This window comes from Schistocerca serialis, chromosome 2 (genome assembly GCF_023864345.2).
Source record: "Schistocerca serialis cubense isolate TAMUIC-IGC-003099 chromosome 2, iqSchSeri2.2, whole genome shotgun sequence".
Taxonomy (NCBI): Eukaryota; Metazoa; Arthropoda; class Insecta; order Orthoptera; family Acrididae; genus Schistocerca; species Schistocerca serialis.
This window is the reverse complement of record NC_064639.1, coordinates 581,252,778-581,279,726: the sequence shown is the minus strand read 5'-3', so window position 1 is coordinate 581,279,726 and position 26,949 is coordinate 581,252,778. Positions and strand designations below refer to the sequence as shown.

At 40.6% G+C, this 26,949-nt stretch overlaps 1 pseudogene; it reads left to right on the top strand.

Moving 5' to 3' along the window:
• The first annotated feature begins 7,002 nt into the window (after window positions 1-7,002).
• On the top strand, window positions 7,003-24,374 carry LOC126456247 (ribonucleoside-diphosphate reductase large subunit-like; annotated as a pseudogene).
• The last annotated feature ends 2,575 nt before the right edge of the window (window positions 24,375-26,949 follow it).

Here is a 26,949-nt window from a genome sequence, read left to right as displayed (position 1 = left end):
GTAGAAAATACAATACAGTTTTTACATCGCAACCTTCGTAGCCCTTAATAATAGACTAACTTTCATTCGTTCCACTATTCAGTTGCAAAACAGCCGCACTTGGTTGAAATATCCCCGAAACCACAGCAGAAAAACCGATAGCCTTTCATCCATTAAGCCCACGGTCATATAATCATAGTAATTAACTGTTTGGCGGCTTCGAAAAATTACACATAACCCAATAAAGAAATTAAATCGGGGGTGTTTCACAATGAAAACAAGTCCAACTATAATAACCAGAAGAGACACAATTGTAGTAATTACCATAATAATGGTAATAATAACAGGAATTAACAGAGGCAGGAATATGGAGTGAGAGCAATGAGGACTAATAGCGGTAGAAGAGGTGGAAGAGGTTTTGGTGATAGAGGTAACTACAACAGTAGACCTCAGTACTAGTCAGAAAACCAAGAACCGCCACAGTAGAGGGCCGAACTGGAGCAGAATATGAGGGTAGGTCCCAACAACAGTATAATAGGAACCAACATTATCATCAAAATATAAGAGCAAACAGAATGAATGCCATGCTTGGTGTGAGAAAAATATGAAGCAATGGGGGAAGGGAGAATGGGACTCTAAATTGAAATGGGTACAAGGTTTACCTGGATTTTGTAGAAAGAAGGAACTAGATACGTATTACAAGCCAAGGAAAGCCTATCAAGTAGACATAGATGATACGTTGCCAGCAGATGAACATAATAGCATAACTAATGTTAAAGAAGGGATACTCAAAAGGGAAAAGGTTGGTACTTGCAGAAATATAGGAAAGATTGTCAATGGTAGTACCGGAAAAGAAGTAGGAAGTGTAGTTATTGAGAGTAAGTCTCCCTATAATACTAGTGGTGAGGAAGGATATGATCACTGGGTAAATGACTTATATGAGTTAGGTACAGGATTAGTAGAGTATGAGAGGGAGCTAGGAGATGATACTCGTAGTAGATACGAGAAAGTTGAAGGAAGGGGTAGAATTGAAATAGAGGAGAATATTGAAGATATTCCCGAAATATGTAGTGAAAGGGAGGAGGAATCAATAAGTAGTACCAGTGATCACAGTGATGAGGAAACTAGTAGTAACGAGAGTGATGAGGAGGTAATGGAGAGGGGTGCTACTACTGATAATATTGAACTGTGTAGTGTGAGTATACGGATGGAGCATAATTTGCAAGGAGAGTGTTTCAAAGGAAATAATTCAAAGAGTAGACATGGATAATGAAATCATTAGTGTAGAGGGTTAAGTATTTTATGATAAATGTGATATGGTGATAGTAGGTAAACCTAGTCAAGAACATGAGAGGTTATATGGTACCCAAATAGCAGTATTCCAACTAGAAACAGTGTAATATAACATGTATGGTGAAATTAGAAATCGCGGGAAAGAAGCATATTTTTGCGACGATGAAGTGCAAAAGTGACTGAGAAAACAATTTGTTTTTATGAGTTCAAGTGACAAAAGCAGTGTTAATAAGCAATGTGTTGAAGTATGGACACGAAAACCTGCGTGAATTGCTGTAAAATTAATAATCTAAGAAAAAGAGCGTTTGTGCATAATCGCGAGTAAACCAGCCAAATATTCCGCTACGAAAGTATCAGGAGTTTGTTTTCAAGTGACTTTCTACCCGAAATTATCTTTTGAACGGTGTAAATCGCTCAATCTGATGTGGACCCATAAACTGTTACTGCAGTTGCGAGTGTTGACTGTGGCATAATTGTTGATTGACATCACCCAGACTGTGAGCGGCTAGCCAAATTGTCTAAAGCATTGAAGAAGGTCCACACGCCGCGACAGCAAGGATTTGGATAGCGGAGATGTACCACACTGACCAGTGACTACAGTGGAGCCAAGTGGTTTAAGTAGAAACAACGACGACGCGGAGTTCGACATCTAGTGGCAAACCGTCAAAGTATACAACGCCTGCGCCACCTACCCGCCGATCAGCGAAATACGTGACAGCAGCTCCATCCCGTCGCCAACCACCGAACTACGAGACTGCTTCAGCGCGATTCGCCGCGAGCTTCGCTTTGCACACGGCACCACACCAGCTACAACGACGCTTCGCCAGATAGCCGTCGCTCCGGAGCAGCCATCGCCAACACGGCTAGTAGCGCAACTTCAAACGTCAAAACATCGCGACTTCGACGAGCGTCGAGGGGTGAGTGAGGACGAGTTGCTGGTGCGAGACTAATCAATATTGCACTATCTTCAGGGCGTGGAATGAACTTCAAATTAAATTTGTCAATTGCAGAAAATATAAGAATAGTATTTTTTAACATTTTTTTTGCGAATTTTCTCTGAAGCCTAGTATGCTAATATGCATGTGTTTTCATGCTGTACAGCACAGAATAGTGTCTCATTTGCATTATTTATTGTAAACTACATGTTTATATGTCTTTTAAGTTGTGTGTATGTTACTTCGAGATTTTGTGTATAAATGTAGTCATTGATGTTTGATCTGGGTAGATTTCTGTAATTTATGGTGTTCAATGGAGAGCTCTATTCTGCCAGTCTGGGTTAACCTAATACAGTGAAGTATCATTTAATTTTTAGCTAATTAGTGAGTGTTTGGGTTACTAGGAGGTTATTTTTATTTTATTTTACTTTTTTCTTATTTGTGCATAGTGAATAGTTGAGAAAGGATCCTGAATTGAAAGAGAATGTTGTGGAGGAGGTAGTTAGAAAAATGGAGATAGGGCAGGAGGACAAGGATGAGTCAGGAATTGGTAGTAGTGGAATGTCAATGGACAGCCCATTGGGTCATTCAAGCTGTTACCCTGAGACACCGGTAAAATCAATGAGAAAGGAACTGAGTCTTGAGGATGGAGAATCGCAGTCAGTAATACTTCAGGTGCTCCAAGGAAACGACAAGCATATGAGACAGATGCTCCAAGAAATCAACAAGCGAATAGAAGGGATGTCCAAAGGAAGTGAAGAAACCAACAAACGTATAGAAGATATGTCCAAAGGAAATGAAGAAATTAATAAAGAGAACAAAGAAATCAAAAAAAGTATAGCAGAGATGTCCCAAGTATACCAAGAAAACTTAAGGAAAGGACTGCAGGAATTCCAGGAACAGATGAGAATAACCTTTCAGGAGAGAGATGACAAGCTACAGATGAAAGTGGATCGACTCCAAGAAGAGATGAACAATATGAAAGTAGAGATAATTGGAAAAGCTGAGGGGGATGTCAAGGAAGTCAAAACTGAATTGGAAGGGAGAATGCAAGAAATGGAAGCACACCAGAACCAACAGATTCAAGATGTGGTACAAATACAACAGCAGTGCCAGGTTAATATTGGTAAATTGGGAAATAGGCAAGTGAAATTTGAGGAGGCTGTGGAACATATAGTCACAAGTGAGATCAAACAGCTGCAGAAGGGAGTCCAGCAGCTAGAAACTAAAACTGAAGCGATTGATAGGAAGATAAATAGTGCCACCTTAACAGATGGGGAGGGCAAGTTCGTTACATTAGTAAATGCTGATAATAGGTATACCCAGCACCGCATGGGCCAAAATATAAACCCAAAGGGGCATTGCATCCAATGATATTTACTAAGTGGTTACGAGCAGTTTTCCCAGCACACTTACGATATGCAGATAAAATTCAGTTCGCAATGGGCAGAATGGAAGGTGAAGCTTTCACCTGGGGAGTAAGGAAGAAAGAAGAAGTTACCAGCTACAGTCAATTTGAGGAAGAGTTTTTAAAGAAATACTGGTCCAAAAGTCACCAATGTGCAACACTTGAAGATTAACTGCATCGCAAGTCCCTTAATAACTGGAGAGGTACCTTGAGAGAATTCGCTGAGCATCTATGGGAGTTGAATGAAACATTGTAGCAGCCATTGAATGACGACACAATGATATCAGCAATTAAAAGGTGATTAAGTCGTAGGATGCAAGAAAACTTATCTGGAAGCCTAATTAAAGATAAAGATACTTTAATGGAAGTATGGGAGCAATTAGAGACTATTTGTGCACAGGAAAACAACCACATGCATGATCAGAACCAAGGTGGAAATAATTACCCTCAAAGTCAGTTTAATGGCCCACCAAATTACAGAGGTAGAGGTGGGGGTAATGGACATAGGAACCAGGGCAATGGTCGACAGTTTCACCACAATTATGGGAGAGATGATGATGATTATGACAGGAATTATGAGAGGGGAGAAGATAGACGAAGGTATCATGAGGTACGAATTGAAGAAAGTTAGGTGTAGGGAGCCAGCAACTCTTTTGCTGGTATACCAAGTGGCGACTGGTACACTCCCAGCTGGGTGAGACTTTATTTCTTATTTCAAGTTTCACTCCTCTACCATCTTTCTCTATCCTTAGGTTAAGAAAGTTAGTGTGTAGTAGGTAGGATTGGTAGTGGTCATCCAAGTAATTCAGTCAGGAACCATGTAGCAGATTTATAGTTGACTTAAAATAAGGATAAGTAGTTACTGTTGATGTAGAGTATGAGATGTCAAAGAATCAATAAGTTAAAAATCAGTTTAGTGTCAGTACATTAAAAAATTATTAGTACCAGAAGTAATAAAATGAGAACCAGATCAGAAAGCCAGTGTTTATAAAATATGGTGGGAAGCTAATTGATCAAACAAGAGTTTGTGAAATCTTATAGAGTTGTTTTATGAGGCATGAAAAGGTCAAGCAATTGTAAGAGAATTGATGTAATGTATCAGCTTGTAATTAGGATGGCATATAAAGAAACAAATACATGAGGAGATAGTTGTTCGAAGAAGTGATGCGAGATATTATGTACAGAGAGGACAAGGAGTTTGGAGTATTATTTTTGTGTTGTTATTGCAGTGAATATGGAGGATTGATGTATATTTATTTGCAGTTAAGTTGCTGTTAAGTTGAGGGAGTTATGTGTAATGAAGAGTATGGAGTATGAGATGTTTGAAGTATATCATTTAGTACATGAGCAATATCCGTTTTCAAGTTTTTTGTAGGTATACACATTGATCTGAGGTATGCTGATAAAACAGAAAGCTAACTTATGAGTAATGAGTAATTCATGTATCCAATTAGCTATCAGAGTTAATTATGGTTATACTTGGGTCAAGCTTTAGAAGCAGATTTCTGACACTGTGTACGAATAATAATTATCCATGTAGCAGATTTGAATTAATGTCAATATAACAGGAAATATTGTACCTCTCATCTGAGCATTAGTGATAACAATTCACACATGGCAGTATAAATGTTTGGAAAAATGAAATGATCAGTAATTTAAAATTTTTTCATTGGGTGACCACATCAGTTATAGTGATGCAAATAGTTATGTAAGACATACTTAGTGCAATAATGGAGCATTTAATGTTATGGAATCAATTTGTAGAGGTATGAGGGATTGCAAAATAATTGCATAAGTCAAAGTGTAAATGCTATATTTTGTTCTCATATTCTATTTTGCTTGTGTTAAAGACTCAAATGAATAAGTTGAGAATTTCTTCCATTACTTTAGTGTGTGCTCACCAAGTGAGTTATATATTAGAGTGATAGTAGTATGGATGGCACAAACCCCACTGAAAGGACGGCATACCAAAGGGGTAGCTGGCGTTCAACTAATTTGTTTTTTTGTCTTTGCTGTATCAAGTTATAATAAATATGCAGTTAATGGCTCATGCAAACCTTTGAAAATGAAGATTTTTGTTAATTGAATGTAATACAAAGTTACATAAAAATATTTACCATGCTATGTTAATTAAGATATATTGATGATGCATAATGTTTCTGTAGTGGCAGTTTGCTACTGGAGTCAATAAGATATTATTTGTGATACAATGTAATTTTCAGTATTTGAAACAGAACTTATGTTCCTCATTTTCATTTATATACTATGTGATAACTTTTTCCTATTAATCTTTTTCGCCTGTGGCTACAAAGAAGGTTTTTAGGGTGGGGATATAAGGTATCCATGATCCTACGAACATAGATGCTAGTATCCGACACCTGGGTCGATAGCAGACATGAGTCGATTGTCGAGCGCTGCAGGAAGCAGTGAGGCGAGTGTTGAGTGGGTAGAAGCACTAGAGAGTGTCGAGTGAGGAGCAGTGCTGGAGAAACGGGCAAGAATGGTGGTTGAGTAAATTTACCGAAGTATGACGAGTGAGCATGTCCCCCTGATTGTCGTGGGGTGGACCCCCATCGATACCGATTCACAAGTGATATGAAACCAAAAGTGATAAGTGCCGAATTACGTGTTTCGTGTCAACCACGTCGGCCTGCAACAACCATGGATTGCAGTGAGGATTGTTGTGAATGTTGACCATCATCATTGCGTGTGATGAAGTACCTAAAATCAACAACTAATAAAAGACATAACCGTAATTAAATGTGTAAGGCGAAGGTAGCAACTGCCTCAGAATTTGTGTGTTCGTAGAAAATACAATACAGTTTTTACATCGCAACCTTCGTAGCCCTTAATAATAGACTAACTTTCATTCGTTCCACTATTCAGTTGCAAAACAGCCGCACTTGGTTGAAATATCCCCAAAACCACAGCAGAAAAACCGATAGCCTTTCATCCATTAAGCCCACGGTCATATAATCATAGTAATTAACTGTTTGGCGGCTTCGAAAAATTACACATAACCCAATAATTAAATTAAATCGGGGGTGTTTCACAATGAAAACAAGTCCAACTATAATAACCAGAAGAGACACAATTGTAGTAATTACCATAATAATGGTAATAATAACAGGAATTAACAGCGGCAGGAATATGGAGTGAGAGCAATGAGGACTAATAGAGGTAGAAGAGGTGGAAGAGGTTTTGGTGATAGAGGTAACTACAACAGTAGACCTCAGTACTAGTCAGAAAACCAAGAACCGCCACAGTAGAGGGCCGAACTGGAGCAGAATATGAGGGTAGGCCCCAACAACAGTATAATAGGAACCAACATTATCATCAAAATATAAGAGCAAACAGAATGAATACCATGCTTGGTGTGAGAAAGATATGAAGCAATGGGGGAAGGGAGAATGGGACTCTAAATTGAAATGGGTACAAGGTTTACCTGGATTTTGTAGAAAGAAGGAACTAGATACGTATTACAAGCCAAGGAAAGCCTATCAAGTAGACATAGATGATACGTTGCCAGCAGATGAACATAATAGCATAACTAATGTTAAAGAAGGGATACTCAAAAGGGAAAAGGTTGGTACTTGCAGAAATATAGGAAAGATTGTCAATGGTAGTACCGGAAAAGAAGTAGGAAGTGTAGTTATTGAGAGTAAGTCTCCCTATAATACTAGTGGTGAGGAAGGATATGATCACTGGGTAAATGACTTATATGAGTTAGGTACAGGATTAGTAGAGTATGAGAGGGAGCTAGGAGATGATACTCGTAGTAGATACGAGAAAGTTGAAGGAAGGGGTAGAATTGAAATAGAGGAGAATATTGAAGATATTCCCAAAATATGTAGTGAAAGGGAGGAGGAATCAATAAGTAGTACCAGTGATCACAGTGATGAGGAAACTAGTAGTGACGAGAGTGATGAGGAGGTAATGGAGAGGGGTGCTACTACTGATATATTGAACTGTGTAGTGTGAGTATACGGATGGAGCATAATTTGCAAGGAGAGTGTTTCAAAGGAAATAATTCAAAGAGTGGCCAGGAAGGTAACAGCTTAGTAGACATGGGTAATGAAATCATTAGTGTAGAGGGGCAAGTACTTAACGATAAATGTGATATGGTGATAGTAGGTGAACCTGGTCAAGAACATGAGAGGTTGTATGGTACCCAAAGAGCAGAACTAAGTGAAAGAGAGTATCCCACCCATGCTGAAAGCGAAACATAAGTTTAGCTTGTCGAAAGAGGCAATTGTAGGGATCTGAGCCAAGAGGATGAAAGTGTGATAGGTGATAATGAAAATTCCTCAATAGAAATGAGTCAAAACACAGTAGGAGAGACAAACAGAAAAATACCCCAGAGAGAGTTTGTCACAGAGAGGGAAAAGGAAGCACCTGATAAGTATAGTGATAAGTTAGTGCAAGGAATGTTAGCAGATTGGACTAATGAGGCCATTGAACAGGATTTGCTAAGAGAAGAGGAAGATGAGTCATCAATTAGGTTAGTCCAACCCTTAATAAGTGTGCAGTTGTATGATGTAAGTGAATATGTATTATTAGATACAGGTAGTGAGATAACTTGTATTTCTGAGTCCTTGTGGAAACATATTAGTAGTAAATATGAGATTCCAGAAATGTCTGTGTCTGGACTCAAAATGGTAGGTGCCACAGGAAAGCTAAGTAAACCTGTGAAGAAACAAGTGTATTTGTCTTTCAAAATAGGCAATTGTAAGATGGAAAGTGTTTTTTAGTTATTCCTAATTTAAGTATAAATATGATTATAGGTTCAGATTGGATGATGAAAAATCAAGTAATAAATAATTGTGACCAGGGGCTGATGTTGTTTAAATATTTGGGTACAGAATATACAGTGAATTTTGCAGGACACATGATAGATGAAAAGGAACCATTAGGTGTCTCAAAATAGTGGAAGGGTCAGTAGTGGAATGTTGCGAAGAGTGGGAGGAAGGAAATGTTGGTGAAAGTGAGAATCTATGGTTAGACAAGAATATGTTGTTCCATCAGAAGGTGAGTGAAGTGGATGGTATTGATGAACAACAAAAGGAGGAGCTGTATAATCTGTTAGTAGAAAACGAACAGGTGTTTTCTGAGGAACCAGGAAGAGTAATCGATTTTGAATGTAGGTTAAATATTAAACCGCATGAACCATTTTATAGAAGACCATTTGATATAGCTATAGCAAAGAGGAAGGCAGTAGCTGCTGAATTGGACAGGATGGAAAGACTAGGAGTAATAGAAAGAAGTAATAGCAATTATAATAATCCGACTATGTGTGCACAGAAAAAGGATGGTGGAATTAGAGTAGTACTAAATGCCAGGAAGCTAAATTCAATAATAGAAAGAGAGTGTGACAAACCAGACAGTTTAGATTACATAATTCAAACTTGTAATGGGATTAAATACTTAAGTAGTCTCGATTTAACAGGGGGATATTGGCAAATAGGCCTGGCAAAGTAGCATAGAAAATATACGGCTTTTTTATTTGGAGGAAAATGTTACCAATATTGCGTGGTACCATTAGGTATGAATATTGCAGTATCCATATTTATACGGGCTCTAGACAAAGTATTAGGAAAGGAGTTGAGTAGCAAAAGTACAGTGTATGTGGACGATATACTCATAGCTACCAAAAGTTGGAAGGAACATTGTACTATATTGAGAGAGGTGTTTCATGCATTGCATAAAGGAGGAATGACATTATGATTGAGGAAATCTGAATTTGTGAAAAGTGAGATTATGTTTTTAAGTTACATAATTAGTTGTCAAAGAATTAAGAAAGATCCAGAGAAGATTAAAGCGATAAAGGAATTCCCTGTGTCCAAGGGATCAAAAATCAGAAAGAAATCAAGAGTATAGGTAAGAATTTAAGAAGGGAACAGAATAAGGATCCATTTTCAGTATTAGTGAAAACTGAACTTAGAAAGAGGGGTAATGATATGACGCAAAAATATTATTGTGTATTTGATGGACTATTGTTCAGAAGGAGAGAGGAAACGTCAGATGTGTGGAGAGTATGCTGGCCGGAGGAACATGTAGTAGCATTAATCGATTGCATACATTTAAGTTATGGGCATTGTGAAACAAAGAAACGTTTGGAGAAATTGACAGAATCAGTATATTTTAACAATATGGCAAGGAGGATCAACGCAAGACTGAAGACTTGTGACCTCTGCCAGAAGGTGAAGGTAACAAATCAGAAGAGTAGGGGTCCGATGCAATCCATTTTACCCAAAGATACCTTAGAAATTGTGGCTTTGGATTTCTATGGTCCATTACCTAAGACTATAGAAGGTTTTTGTTATATTTTAGTAGCAGTAGATGTATTTTCAAAATTTGTAAAATTATATCCTCTGAGAAAAGCTACAGGAAAAGCAGGGTGTGACAAAATGATTAAGGACTATTTTGTAAAGATAGGCAAACCAAATGTTATACTGTTAGATAATGGGTCTCAATTCATTTCAAAGAAATGGAAAACGAGTATGCAAAAGCAAGGAGTAGCATTAAGATGTACAGCAGCATACCATGCAGCAGGCAATCCCGCCGTATGCTATATGAAAGAGATAGGTAGACTCTGTAGGACATTCTGCCATGACAAACATAGTAGTTGGGGAAAGTACGTACCTGACATTGAAATGGTTTCAATAACCTGGGGCATGGAAGTACAGGATTTACCCCAACTGAAATAATGATGGGAATAAAAGAGACTAACATAGCTGAAGAGAATATTAACTTCACTTGAAGAAAGGAGATGACTTTAGAAGAAAAGAAAGGGCTAGTTAAAGAACGTATGAAAAAACATATGTTACGGAGGAAGAAAAGACATGATGGGAAAGGAAAGTTAACTAAAGTAGAAGTAGGAGACCTCGTGTTGGTCAAATCCCACGAGAAATCCAAAGAAATTACTTCAGAAAATTCAAAGTTGTTTCAGGTATACAGTTTGAGGTGGCTGACATACCTCATACCAATGCATACTATTTAATCTTTCCTAAGTCAAAGAAAACTATGGTGAACAGAACATAGAGGACTTAAAGCTGTATAGAAAGAGAATACAAGGAGTAAAAAGTTCAAAAATAAAGAAAGAGACTCTAAAAGTAGAGGAAACCACTATTGCATATAATTGTAGTAGGTATTAGTAAAATTTTGTAAAAACTATAATAATAGGGCAGGTTTTGATACTGTGGTGGTATGGCAGAAACTAAAAAATATATGTGTAATATAAGACTGTACTTAATGAAGGAATTAACATGTTACTGTGTGATTTAAATGAGAATAGGCAAATTGAACTGAAAATTATCAAGTTGTTTATTAGTTCTTAATCACCAATATAACCATAGTATTGTTATATGTGTCATGAAACATGTCCGTCTTTCCAAGAGGAATTCAAAATAATTTAGCACATTTAAGTAATGGCTTCAAAGAATAGTAAACATGACAGGAGGCGGGATGGTATTTCATCCCAACCTTGTATAAACAACCTGGGATGAAAGAGCGGGCATATGTAATGCCACAATGAAGCATAGCCAAGACGCAGCAGTTGAATCAGTGAACGCTCATACCATCTGTTGGATAGTTGCGCAAACAAAAGCACAGGTCCTTATGCCTGGCGGCAGTCAAATGAAATAGCGCTACGAGTAAGACAGTATCTGAATAGTGCTGCGCTTGGACGACGTAATAAAGAAGCATTAAACTAGGATAATATTATTATGTATAGTAACAATGTTAATTTAATATTAGTTATATATATATATATATATATATATATATATATATATATATATATATATATATATATATGTATGTATAAAATGACTGTAATTGAATATGGTAATATTATGGTATGTCCATTTGTAAATAGAGAACTAGGCATAGTGTAAAATAATGTTTAAATGTGAGGGAAATCCCCAAGAACGCGGACAATGCAGGTTGGCGCGTGAATTTGGCAGTAGAGAGAGATATGTTCTGGAACTGTTCAGATATAGAACAGAGATTACGCGGCGTGAAAGTGACGGTTTAAGTACGGTACGGTAAGGTTGCTTATAGACAGTTAAAAGTGAGCTTACAACAAACACGAACTGGATTTATGGTGTGTCAGCAAGTCAAATGGACAATAAAACTTGCAGGATGCAACATTTTGACGGAGACGGCTTGTGAGCGATATAGTTGATGTTCCCGCTCAAAAAGCACATGGCACGCGTTGTGGAAGTTGCGTAATTTACGACGGACTGCAGTGACCAGCAGCAAGGTAATAAATGACCAGTGTCTGCAGCTAATGTTGCAATGTGATCTTACTACCATATGAAATCCATTGATGAGCTCACGCCAGCACAAGCAACGAACTAGTAGTTATCGTGCGACAGTGTTTTTATGAACAGTGCATTTTATACCGCCGCCGTAACAAGTACATTTATTCGTAGCGAACCAGTTTATGTATTTATCAAGTCAAGTTCTCTACAGTGTAATGTCTGAGTGAAATAATAAGTTTGTGATTCAAAGTGCATTCCATGAGTGTCATCAATTATTTACAGAAAATAGTTCATTATTATCCCAAATCCATCACTGTGTGTGCAGCAGTACCAGTAAAAAGTCTATATTACGTGAGTATCGGCGTATTAATGCAACAAGAGGATATAATCTGAGTCAACGCCGAAAATTTCCAACAAACGCCGGATTATACAACTGACAGAAGACGCCAGGTACTGTGCCACATTAATTACAGTTCAACTCGATGTGGTGGCTTTTCAGTACATTATCAACGTAAAAACTCATTCAGTTTCATTTGAACAAAATGATTCTAAAGTAATGTTTTTAACATCTCTAGTAACCATCAGTTCTATAGTGTTCATTGAATATTCAATTAAAGTGTTTATTGCCACCACAGTACTCATTGTACCTTCAGTACAATGCAAAATCAGTAACATTAAAATCATTACTTACAGTGGGTGCAGACCAATTTAACTTACAGCAAGTTCAAGTGTTTATCATATGTGTGTGTATATTGTGTTACGTAAATGTTGTTCGCCTGATAGGCGTGATTTACGTACACCAGTTAGTGCATTCTGTTCAGTCACTTCAAAGAGGTTATTTTTGTTAATGAAAATAAAAATTCATTTAACATTCGATTTCTTGTGCGCCATCGCCAATATTTATTCAGTAATTCCGTGTAGTAGTCTGAACTACATAGCAAAGCTATTTAGGCTTATTACACGCGATAGCCGCTTTCCAGACGCCCGATGCCGCATGGTCTAAAAATATTACAGTACATTCGGATAGTGGCATCGCAACTTGCACATGTAACGTTGTGAACCGTGACGAGTGCAACAAGCTCATATCCACAATTCATAAGCAACAAGTGGAAAAGAGTAAGTATCTGATCAAAAATGACTCCTTTTTCTGACTTCTTGTCTCTCAAAGTTAGCTAATATGTTGCTGGAACAACCTGAATACGTCTGACGTAATCTTCACTTTCCCTACTACTTCTCGCCCACATACATCGACGACTCTTCTCTTCCATTATGCCTTCGACGACAAAGATCGAAACCGTTTCCAATTCCGTGCAGAGGCCTCCGACATTTTCACCATGTTAGCAAATACTCTGTACTCTTTATTCTTCAACAAACTCCTTGGGACTACCTTAGTGGAAGTCTTACAACCACTTTATCATACCATTTCTTTGCATGAAAGATTGTCGTGATATATCCTAAATACTCTACACTTTATTCATGAACTGTCGTAATCCTCAATGAATCACAATAATTATACCGCTCATTGCTGCAGACTAAGAACAGAGATACCTTCACATGCTGCAGGCAAACACAAAGAAGCATCAGAAACTCACTTCGCTTAAGAAAGTTTCTAGAACAAAATCAAACCTGACTCTAACAAAGCGCGACACTACCCATAAAATCTCTGGAGCACTGGTTAAGATCCTCATTTTAAGTACTCCCTATCACCCCTCCGCCTCCTCTTTTTCCTCCTCCCCCCCCTCTCTTTCAGTCTGTGATCGAACAGATGACTTATCATTCGCTCCGATCTCCCAGTTCTTGAAAAAGCTCCTGGAACAGTAGTGAATATACGCGTACTGACCTAGGCTCAATACATCAATATTTTAAAAACGCTAACTGAATCCTGGTGATCTGAAAATGTGTAGCATGTCCAGGAAAAAATATACGTTTTTTATATTCGTAAATGGTGTTTATCGTAGACCTGAGGCGTCTCTCACTTGGTGCAGAGATTATACAAGGTGGCTCTGTGATATTCTGGGTAGAAATAGAACATGTAGTTGGGTTTCGATAAAAATATTGTAATAATCTTTTGAAATGTACACTCGTCATTTCGACTAGAACAGTTAGGACCATCTACACGTTCGGTTTCGTCTAACCAAGTTATCGGATTCGAGCCCAATGAAACATCTGAGAATGCAAGAACCACCACATCAGGAAAGTAATCCAGGAAATGTGGCTATATTTGGGGATTGATTGTGGGAGAAACGGTTGTACAGTGATCTCACCTACGTGCATAAAATTGTACACTTGTTCAGCAGTTAATGGGTGGTACTAAGGCTCGTTGATGAAATTACTGGCAGAAAACTTGTACAATGCTTTCTCACTCACTCTGCCACCTACGAAACGCACAGAATAATACAAAATTTTTGTTCATTATAAAATACATTTGGCAAAATAGTATCACCTTTAGCGAAATGGTGGTGCAGCGGCAGCTCCTGAGCTACTTCTTGTAATTTAAATTGATGGGATGGTTGGTAGAGTTGGGAGATAACACAAAATAACTGTTCAAAGTCCCAAGGAAAATCTACTGATTCAGCTGAAGCATCACTTTTAACTGTAACGATAATAGTTCATTATTTTAAATTCCCATGTGTTTGTGTGCATTTATGTGAAAAATCATATCGTACAACAAACAAGCCTTAGTTTCCGACAAAAATATTGTGGCCTGTAAATGATCGTAGCAATGATCTTGCAACCTCAACATTGCATGAGCAATGTTTGTGTAATTTCATCAAATGACATGTCAGCTGACGACACAAACTGACTATTGTTTTTGACATGATATTTGAATTGTACCTCTACATGTTGATCACTAGAAGTGTAACACCATAAAGGCGGGACGCGGCAAATGTCAAACTAGACTGAAATGTGTACTACATGCTTGAGTATACAAACGATTAGCATTTAAGTGTAGCCGCGTAATGTAGATAGAGTAACGATTGGGCAGCAGTTTTCTCATTTAGATATTGCACTTAAATGTTGCTTCTTAGTGAGAAGATAGTGTTCTTTCTCGTGCAAGAAGAACCATCACATGTCGCAATTCAACAACAGATGGGTCTTGCCCTATTCAGACTGCTGTTTATCGAAGCACGATATTGATGCTTACTTTGAGTAGTATCCTACCACTGTCATGCGGATATGGAATCGATGGGTCAAGGGTGCAACAACGAAAGTTCGTGATGGATGTCACAGCGGCCCCGCGCGACTAGTGCCCGAGAAGACAGACGTGTTATTTCGTTGGCTGTTTAGCTTCGCACAACCATGTAACACCTTGTATCAGGATACAGGCTTGTTCTGGAGCAGGACATGTGTCCACACGGATAGTGCGACGACGTATGGAGTCCCGTAGCAGCAGCACAGAGGGGCGGGCCCAGTCACCACTCTGGACACTGGGGTGGCAGCACGTTATTTTTTCAGAGGAATCCCGGTTCCAGTTACAGAATCAAATTGGAAGTATCCGTGCTTGGAGGCTCTGAGGAGAACGAAAGTTCCATTCGCCATCGTCATAAGGGCCAAGCATCTGGCGAAATAGTGTGGGGTGCAAGAGGATACTCTACACAATCACTTTTAGTTCGTATCCCTCAAAATCACTTACAGATTCAATCATGTAGTCTTCCAACTACACCGAGCGAGGTGGCGTAGCGGTTAGCATTCGGGAGGACGACCGTTCGAACCCGCGTCCGGTCATCCTGATTTAGGTTTTCCTTGATTTCCCTAAACCGATTCAGGTAAATGGCGAGATGGTTCCTTTGAAAGGGCACGGCCGACTTCCTTCCCTAATCGGATGGGACCGACGACCTCGCTATTTAGTCCCCTCCTCCAAATCAATCAATCACTCAGTCTTCCTACTACTTTATAAATGCACAGTGAGTAAAATTTCGTTAAATTCTATCCTTCGTAGTGTTACAGTTTTAATGGTCAGCAAAATGTGTGAATGATTTCGCGGGCAAGTAATGCGTAAAAATCCCGATTTATTTTTAAAGCTACTTGCAAAAGATCTGCAGAATCGGTCATAGTCGGGTTTTAATACTAACTTTCCTTCGACTATACCTTCCACTACTCTGTCAACTTCCTGTTTTGTTTGAACAGCTTTCTCTCTCGCAACAGTTGTGGACAACAAGGTAAGCTTCCAGGAAGCAGAAGACAGAGGGCGGACTGTTTGATCTGTGCGCAGCGGAGCAGATGGGCGGCACGCGCAGCCCAGGGGGGCGGGTCTCGGCGCGTCCGCCTGCCGCCTGGGCTGTTTAGGGGCGGCTTTGTCGCTGGCAGGCAATTAACGGAGTTGCTGGCGAGGCGGTCAGTGGCTCCAGCACAGGACAACGACGCTGCACTGGCGGCGGAACCCCTGCAGATTGGGAGATTACAGCTTGCTTAACGAGGTGCGACAAGTACACACATTGGTTGGAGTCTTAACCAAAACACAATAGAAACAGCTTTTTGTTCAGAAAGCAGTTCTTTTACGGCGATTCTTGGGTAAAATAGCTTGGATATTTGTGTCTCTGCAGTCTCATTAACGAATACGTTCCTGTACTGGACCTCGTGAGCGCCACCAATTTTCTATAGAAATTAGAAGTATGTTAATACCTTCAGCTGCTGACAGGCGTTGATATACATCAACGGGGATAGGTGAAAATGTGTGCCGCGATCTCCTGCTTACATGGCAGACGCTCTATCCATCCTTTTTTTTTTTTTGGTCGTTGTGTTTGGTCGTTGCGTACTTCACATGACATCCGTTCAAGCTCATTTGTTGATCTTTCCACTCAGTTTTTTATTACAGAGGCCAACCAGCTCTCTGACCGAACTCGCTGAGCTACCGTGCCGGCATCCATCTGAGCCACCGAGGGCACAGAGGATAGTGCGACCGCAGGGACTATCTCGCGCACGACTCCCGCCAGACTCACATTCTCACTTTGCATGTCCACACACCACATTCGTAGTGTCCCACCCCAACACACTCATTACTCGTGGAAGACATTCTTACGAAGTCCCGTAAGAGTTCGGGGAATATGTGCGAGCCGGCCGGAGTGGCCGAGCGGTTCTAGGCGCTACATTCTGGAACCGCACGACCGCTACGGTCGCAGCTTCGAATCCTGCCTCGGGCATGGATGTGTGTGATGTCCTTAGGTTACTAAGGTGTAAGTAGTTCTACGTTCTAGGGGACTGATGACCTCAGATGTTAAGTCCCATAGTGCTCAGAGCCTTTTTTTTTTTTAATATGTGTGCATTCGCTGAGAAGAAGAAGGTCATGGCCGGTATTGCCAGAACTATATACTTATATGGATATGATGTCTGTGCTTTCGGAAATGTCCGAAAGGACAGACACCATATCCATACAATTTTCTATAGGGTGAAACAGAACTCCACCGACAAAATTCTGATGTTTCTTTAGGGACATTTTCTGTGTCTTTTGATATGAGATACCCATAATCTCCAGCAGTTCATTATAGAGTAATAGAATTTCGTTTGTCATCCATCCCCACTTACCTTTGTATTGTATTGCACCGAAAATATCTACGCGACAGTACAAATGTCGACTGTATGTTCCATTCGCTCACGGTACGTGATAATAACAGTAATGTCCACTTTACTCTTTGCCGTCAAGTTTGCATTCTGTACTGCTCGGCTCTGACTCGTGTCTGTTTGCCAGTCGGTGCTAATTTTACGTTAACAGAGATACAAACCAATATGAATAGGTAGACCGATGAAGAATTTGCCGGTGTACACCTCGTGTATAAGTTTACTAAATGCAATGGAAGAGCGATGCTGATGTGTTCCAGCAGCGACAGCAATCACGTCACTGTTCTTGTGGTTCTGGCGCTGGTTGCATTGCTGTGTGTTTTCGTTGAATGTTTTTGTAACTCAATATTTCATGCTTTTCGCTGTTGCAAAGTTATTTACGCAGAAACGAAATTGACTGATATAACAAACCAAATAAATCATGATTGCATTACTACTCTGCAACAAGCTGCCAGTCTCTGATACCAAAATATTCAGAAGATATCACATGAAGAACCACCAAAACTTGGTCGTTGGAGTGCGGGTTTACCCTGTGTAACCATATCACACATCTATCAGTGCTTCAGCGACCACGATCCAACGTGATGGTGGATTGTAGTTTGTTTCTGTTAACGAGGATCTTGGATCAACTGCCTGTACTGAAAGGTTTGCAGAAAGTTTAATAACCATTAGCTCCTTACCAGTCTCTTGAGGTGAAAGTTGTCGCCATAACTGTTAACAGATTCACCCCACTGCGAGACAAAACGACAAAATCGTCCTGGAAAAATGTTTGCGGTTGCCTACGGAACCATGACTGTACCCAGGCGGGCACCTCTTCGTCTGAAGCAAATCGGGGGCCACAAGAATCTTCCTTCGGCGCTGAAAAAATAAGTAAATCGCATGGGGAGAGATCTGGACTGTACGGAGGACGCGTAAGGGATTCTCAGCGAAATTTATGATTTCTGTTCAGAAATTTGGAATTTGTTGTGGGCCATCGAAGAATATTTCCGCTTCACTCTGTATAGTTTCGTGATGAAGTTCCGATAGATGGTGGTGCTATGCGTAGCCTTGAAAATGGCGTCCGCAACAGAGGGCGAGGCGTCTGTCATCACCACAACCAGGTCGCGCGAACCTTTCTGATCTCCCGAGAGCCAGTCGGCCGCACACGACTGTGACTCCCGCAGTAATGGAAGATCCGGACACTCTCATTCGAGGAGATCGACGGATCGGAATCAATCACGTAGCTGCTCAACTGAACATTTCTGTTGGTAATGCTGACACACTCGTCCACCATTCGGGATACTCAAAAACGTCTGCCCGCAGGGTTCCTCGCCGCCTAACAGAAGACCATAAAGAGCAACGAAGGACCATCTACCACCTGTACGGAATTGCCTGCGCGTTACAAAGCTGGTCGTGACAATTTTTTGTCGAAGTCGTCCCCAGGTTCATCACATCGAATCGGAAACAGAACGGCAATCCATGGAGTGGCGAAAGACCACCTCTCCTCCGAAGAAGAAGTACAAAACCGCACTCTCAGCCGGTAAAGTCATGGCGACGGTCTCCTGGGACTCTGAATGTGGTTACTGTGTTTTATATCCTCCCCCATCAACTCTTAATTGTAATGTACTACTCTCAGAAAATGAAAGGAACGTCAGTGTGTTCGTCGCCACAAGAATGCAAACGAACTTGTCCTACTGCACGGCAACGCAAGGTCTCACAAAGTCTGTGCACACGAGCGGTGCTCTCAACTCTTCATTGGACTCTTCTTACTCAGCCACCCTACAGCCTGCCTCTTGCACCTTCCGACTTTCATCTGCTTGGCCCAATGAAGGATGCACTCCATAGGAAGCAGTACATGGATGTGTGGAGGTTATTGATGAAGACGTTGGCTCCGACGTCGACCAATAGAATGGCACCAATCGGACATACAGTCCCTCAGAGTAAGGCGGTGCAAGGCCGTCGCACTGGACGGTGATGACGCTTGGTTTGCGGGGCGCTCAACTGCGCGGTCATCTACGCCCGTACAAAGTCCCGGTTTTGACACAGTCCAGTTTTTACACAATCCAATCTATCCACTCTCACGAATGATGATGATATGATGGGCTCAACACAAACACCCAGTCCACGGACCGAGTAAATCCCCAACACGGCCGAGAATCGAACCCGGGACCCCGTCATCCAGAGGCAACAACGCTAGCCACTAGACCACCAGCTGCTGGACGGGTAGTATGATGAAAAATAGGGTATTGTAGCAAATAGAGTGGGGAATAATGTGTATTGCATTCAAAATAAAGCCAACGTGCTTTCAGAAAAAAATTTGTTTCATTATTTATTGAACGTCCCTCGTATTAACAGTTATGGCAACTGCTTCTGAAATAATAAAGAGTTTACTTACATTCCCTCCATCTGTCTCGATTTCATTTGCCTATCTCTTACGTGTGACGTCTCCGAATAAAATAAGCATGAACGTTGCTCTACCATCTGCCGCAGAGGTCGATCTGTTAAGAACCTCATTTCAGAAGCTCTTTAGTTTTGAACACATAACAGATTACTCACTTTGGCACAACTACCGAGTATGATTTTTCAGACCTCGCGGATACAGCTCATTGGAACGTGTTTGCATAGTAGATCGACCAGTATCCAAAAGGGTGCTGCTGAAGTAGATAATCACCAACTGACTATATTAGAACACCAGGACAGTCTTTTGCATCATATGGATCGCTTTATGAGCGCTATCCACCAGGCCCCTGAAACATCCATCCCAGTATCTTCAGGCCAGTTACAAAGCTGTTCCCTAGTGGAATGAGGCGTGCCCCTCAGCTCATCCAAGTGTACGGCTCTGACATGTTTCATATGTGGAGAACTTCGCAGTCTTTCAGGTCGCGGGAACGAATGCGCTACAAAATTGTTGAGAGACTCTTGGATCAACTGTTCCATTTGCTTATTTAAAATGTGTGGAGGTTACAGGATTTCGAAATAACATCATCTACATCTATATTCATCTCCCACACAATAGCCGGCCGAAGTGGCCGTGCGGTTAAAGGAGCTGCAGTCTGGATCCGCAAGACCGCTACAGTCGCAGGTTCGAATCCTGCCTCGGGCATGGATGTTTGTGATGTCCTTAGTGTTGTGTCTAGACAAGACAGCCTAGACACAATGAGAGGAAGCCGAAAGGCACGCGCTAAGTTAAAGCAGAATGACGTGACGTCTGAAACAGGATACGTAATGAATGCTATAAAGAAAAGTACGTAGCTTCTGGAATACTTAACTTTAATCCATCCTTTTGGTACATCTGGAGATTGTGGCGATACAAGTGAGACTCTTTAGATACATGCAATGTTACTAATGGCGCCTTGCTAGGTCGTAGCCATTGACTTAGCTGAAGGCTATTCTAACTATCTGCTCGGCAAAGGAGCGAGGCTTCGTCAGTGTAGTCGCTAGCTACGTCGTCCGTACAACTGGGGCGAGTGCTAGTCCGCATCTCGAGATCTGCCTTGTGGTGGCGCTCGGTCTGCGATCACACAGTGGCGACACGCGGGTCCGACATGTACTAATGGACCGCGGCCGATTTAAAACTACCACCTAGCAAGTGTGGTGTCTGGCGGTGACACCACACTTAGGTTAGTTAGGTTTAACTAGTTCTAAGTTCTAGGGGACTAATGACCTCAGCAGTTGAGTCCCATAGTGCTCAGAGCCATTTGAACCATTTTTGAACCCACACAATAGCAGAGCATTTTGTCAAAACTGAGCTAAGCACGCTCACACACCAGCTCACGTCCCGAAACTGCAGCTTCGTGTACTTTACCCTGGAGAGTGAAATATTCATTCTTGAACTGCCTAACATTTTCACAGTCCTGCGAAACGTTTTTTAATATTTTCAAAGTACATTTTCACTCTGCAGCTGAGCGTGCGCTGATTTGAAACTTCTTGGAAGATAAAATATGTGTGGCAACCCAGGACTCGAACCTGGTGTCTGTACCTTTCAGGGGGAATTTCTCTACCGATTGAGCTATTCAGGCACGGCTCAGGAACCGACAATAGAGATATACGTACTTCCACCATTACCTCATCTCCTGCCTTCCAACATTCGCACTTCTCCTGATTACCTTGCAGGTCTAGCACTTCTTAGCACAGTGAGTTGCGCTAGGTAGCACACTGCGTAGAGCACTTGCCCGCGAAAGGCAAAGCTCCAAGGTTTGAGAGCCGGTTCGGCACAAAGGTTTCACCTGCGACAAAGTTTCAAATCAGCGCTCACTCCGGTGCAGAGTGGAAGTTCAATATGGAAACAATCAACCAAGCTGTGGCTAAGCCATGTCTGTACAATATCCTTTCATCCAGGAGTGCCAGTCCCGTAGGGTATGCATGAGACCTTCTATGATGTCTGTAAGGTAGGAGATTAAGTACTGGAAAAAGTAAAGCTATGAGGGTACATCGTGAGTCATGCTTGGATGGCTGAGTTGGTGCGGATTGTTGGGTGCGGTTTGTTGCGCACATTAGGGGTTTCAGCGGCAAACGTAGATTTCCCAAAATGGCTGTCGATAGACCTGGTAAAATTTTTCTTTTTGAAGAGAGGTGGAAGGAAAGAAGAAGTGCGTTTTGACAAGATTATATCCAGAATATAAAAACCGTGCTATAGATTGAACAAGAATTTTGTGAAATGGCCAGCAATCACTCTGAAAGTTATCAGTGGTTTGTATTCTGCTGTGACAACAATCTAGCTGGATAATCTTTGCAGCAGACACTGCCACCACAATGACAACCAAACACCGCGATTGTGCTCTGTTGGCAGCAAGAATTGCAGTTTCAAACCTACACATAGAAATCGAAGGCTTATACGCTATAATCTATGATTTGTATAACATGTTCAGTCCTGTGACGAAAGGGAAGAGTCCTCTTATAACAGAATTTCACCATTAAATTATAATGAAAACTGCAGAAAGGCTTAAAGCTCAAATAATTTATAATAGATATTTTAATAATAGCTACTTTGGCTTCAAGACACTAGAACGTTCATACTTGCTACACATTGATGGAAAAGTTGCTGAAAAGCCTCAACACATGTTGACGTGTTTGGCTGTTGGCTTACCTGCCGAGGACACAGACGCTGTCATAAAGACCTGAAGTCTGTTATCTGAAAGACACTTCTCCTACTCTCTATAAAGCTGGCACTTCAAAACTTATCAGGTTGTTTCCTGTTGTGCGTGAAGGAGAGAAGTATTGAAGGCATTTATAATACCTTAAGGCAGCGTGCAATGATTTCCAAATAGATAGGATGTATTGGCCTTAGCGTTGATTGTATTTGAAATGCTGCTAGTTATATTGCTAGCATAAATGGTACGTCCAAATTCCTAATTTCTGTGCTGCGTGTGTAAAAAAAAAAAAAAAAAAAAAATACGTTCAGATCATTGCAATAATAAGAGACCTGGGGCATTTGCAATCTATCTGGAGCCATAGCATGCAGAAGTCTCTCTATTCTTGGATCTGTAAAGGAACACATAAAAAAATGAAGTTCGTGCTCTTGGTCTGTTGTATGCCTTTCGGATCACAGATTTATTCATGTGCCATGTAGAGGTCAATGAAATATGGAGCTTACTGTGCCCCCACCCCCAACGATTGTTTTGACGAATAACTTGAGAAACTCCGTACAAAATGTGAAGATGAAGGAAAATATGTATGCAAATTGAGGGCTTAGCAGTTGTGGTGTACTATTATACAGTCACAAATGGAAACAGGCACACCTTACATGCTGCACAATGATAATGCGAAGATGAAGGAAAATATGTATGTAAATTGAGGGCTTAGCAGTTGTGGTGTGCTATTATACAGTCACAAATGGAAACGGGCACACCTTACATGCTGCACAAGGATGCCTGCAGTGAAAAATCTAGCAAACAAAATATGGGTACAATAAAATCCAGCAACTCATGTATAAGCATTATTGAGAAAACATCGCCAACAGAGATTGCCGTATGCAATCTTGCGTTCATAGCTGTTAATATGCTTGTGAAACCTGACAAGACATATTATTTTGACAGGTTGAAAGACGTTTCAAAAAGTGTGACCAGAAGTTTCAATTAAATAGATGAAGTCAATTGTTGTCCTGCACCAGAAACAAACACGTAAAATATGCGACATCGTCCTATTTGTATTGGCGTTCATGGCCTTTCAGATGCATTTTGAGAGTGAAGAAGATCAAAAATTATAAATCCATATACTTGTAATTGAAACTGTCTAAACTGTCTACTACGGAACTCTTGAAACAAGCTGTGAACTGTCAGAGACTTTGGGTTCTTATGAGACTTACAGAAGAATTCCTTTAACAAAGACATTTTGCGTTTTGATATGTGGGACGTTAAACCTACTTCACTTGGGAACTAGACTGCTCTCAACGAAAAAATTGCGGTGCGTGGTGTCCACAACTCACGCTTGTTGGCGTCAATACTAGCTCCATCAACTGCCGAATTCCTTTGATACAATGTATCGTTTAAGCCATAAACCAGCAATGTATATACACGCTGTGTTTGTCTGGAGAATTTCAAATTGTAAACCAGCGTCTCATAACAGATTTGACTAAACGTGCTCTGTGGAGTGGAGGTATGAAGAATGCAATAATAGCAAGCGGTGGATCAATACAGAGTATCACCGGAATTCCTGATACATAAAAGCGTTATACAAAAGTGTATGGGAGATGCCTCAGGAAGCTATTATCAAAATGGCAGTTGATGAGCAGTCTTCGCTGATCGGAGCCAGTCTCTCAACATACGTATTGCTGGACCAAATAATTATAAACTAACATCAATGCATTTCTGCGCATGGCGAATGGGGCTGAAGACTGTACTTCACTATCTCCGTGGCAAACAAGTCGCTCTGGCAATCAAGTTTACAGTTGACTAGAGTAAATTGTCACGCAATGTTAGCATCTCAGGAAATGGCCTTTCTCTTCAAAGCAGACAACACTGATTAAGTGCACAAATGATGGCAATGGTTGTTCGCTAGCCAACAAGAACGAAGGTTTAAGGTGTGGTTCAAGAAGTATTAACATGCTGTGCTTAAAGGTTTAGTATTGTGTATGATATTCAACACTGAAATTGTTCTGAGCCTTATTGGCTAAGGAGAAATATGTTGCTAGGCTATTTTTTTCTTTTTTTTTAAAGTTAGAACTAGTAACAAAGATGTTTATTACATACTGTAGTTGTATATGCTTTTCCAGTGCTTCTTACATCTATCATGGAACTTCATATGTTCTTGAGTAGACGTGAAGCCTTTCTTTTTTTGTATTTGTGCATATTGTAGGAGGCAATTTTGTCCTTCATTTCATATTTTTTTCGTATAGTGCATGTGATACGGCATCCCAGCCTTGTGTCTAGCTGTGGTCAAATGGAATATGCCACCAAGAACAATAATGTCCAGTATCTCTCAAGAAATGTAATGCATCGCAGTGAACACAAGGTAAGCATACGCTACAGAGAGGAATATTTTGGACTTGGTTTTGGAGTGTGTAATATTTGATGCTGCAGATGCTTAAGCTATTTCTTGCTACCATATCACCTTCTTCATGCACTGTGCAATCCACAATATCTCTAAATTGCATCATGGCTATTTCAAGTAAATTTTTGTAGAGGTTTACATGAATTTTAGATTTTGTAGATTTAGGTAATCAATTAAAGTATTGATAGTGTTAGGGTTTACCATATTGTGTGGAATAGGGAAAGATGCAGCAGTTCTTATTGCCTCTTTCAGTTTACAATTATTTACTTACGTATTTAAGTCTTCCAGTTTTTGATTGTCTTGTAGTTATCTGGATGAATACAAAGCAACTGCTTTTATTTTTAATATGAAATGTTATTTTTTTAAAATATTTTGATTAAGTTGTGTGCATTGTAGAAATGAAACTGGAATTGATCTAAGAATGATAGTAATGAAATTTCGAACTCTTAGAGAACGTAGTGCAGAGTTTAAATATTGTTAATATTTATTGTTGAAATGGAGTACCATTTGTAAAAAGTAGGAATATGTGTTACAGCACTGACACCACGGAAAACAGCCTATGCGATGGAAAAACTAAGAAAGTGAGAGTGCCATTGCTGAGGAACTCAATATTAATTTATGTGCATATGTCTGAACATAAAACGATTTTCCTTCGCACATTGTGCTTTACCTTCAGTTCTTGAAAAGGAACTGGGCTGAGAACTCCTGAAATCTGTTTCTTTGCATCCACTGCGACTTTTTTTAGAGTAAACAGCTTATTTTCAAATGAAGAGTGGAGAACTATCACAACAGTCTGTTTGTACTAAAGTAAAAGAAATGGAAGTGGCACTAACAGAGTGTGTATAAGTGCGTTAGTGATTAATTAAGGTGGTGATCTCCTATATTTCACATAGGAGTAATATGTTGGTGATCTGTCGTTTTAATTATCTATAGGGGATGTTTGACAAAGTACACTACGTGATCAAATGTATCAGGACACCCCCAAAACCATACGTTTTTCATATTAGGTGCATTCTGCTGCCACCTACTGCCATGAACTCCTTATCAGCGACCTCAGTAATCATTAGACATCGTGAGATATCAGAATGGGCTTCTCCTCGGAACTCACGGACTTCGAAAGTGGTCAGGTGATTGGGTGTCACTTGTATCATATGTCTGTCCGCGAGATTTTCACACTCCTAAACATCCCTAGATCCACTGTTTCCGGTGTGATAGTGAAGTGGAAACGTGAAGGGACACGTACAGCACAAAAACGTACATGTCCACCTCGTCTGCTGACTGACAGAGACCGCCGACAGTTGAAGATGGTCGTAATGTGTAATAGGCAGACATCTATCCAGACCATCACACAGGAATTCAAAACTGCATCAAGATCCACTCAAGTACTATGATAGTAAGGAGGGAGGTTAGAAAACTTGGATTTTATGGTCGAACGGTTACTCATAAGCCACAAATCACGCCGGTAACTGCCAAACGACGCCTCACTTTGTGTATGGAGCGTAAACATTGGACAACTGAAGAGTGGAAAAACGTTGTGTGGAGTGACGAACCGCGGTACACAATGTGGCGATCCAAAAAAAAAAAAAAAATTGGTTCAAATGGCTCTGAGCACTATGGGACTTCACTTCTGAGGTCATCAGTCCCCTAGAACTTAGAACTACTTAAACCTAACTAAGCTAAGGAGATCACACACATCTATGCCCAAGGCAGGATTAGAACCTGCGACCGTAGCGGTCGCGCGGTTCCAGCCTGTAGCGCCTAGAACCGCTCGACCACTCTGGCCGGCTGTGGCGAACCGATGGCAGGGTGTGGGTATGGCGAATGCCCGGTGAACGTCATCTACCAGCGTGTGTAGTGCCAACAGTAAAATTCGGAGGTGGTGGTGTTATGGCGTGGTCGTCTTTTTCATGGAGGGGGTTTGCACCCCTGGTTGTTTGGCGTGGCACTATCACAGCACAGGCCTATATTGATGTTTTAAGCACCTTCTTGCTTCCAGCTGTCGAAGAGCTATTCGAGGATGGCTATTGCGCCTTTCAACACGATCTAG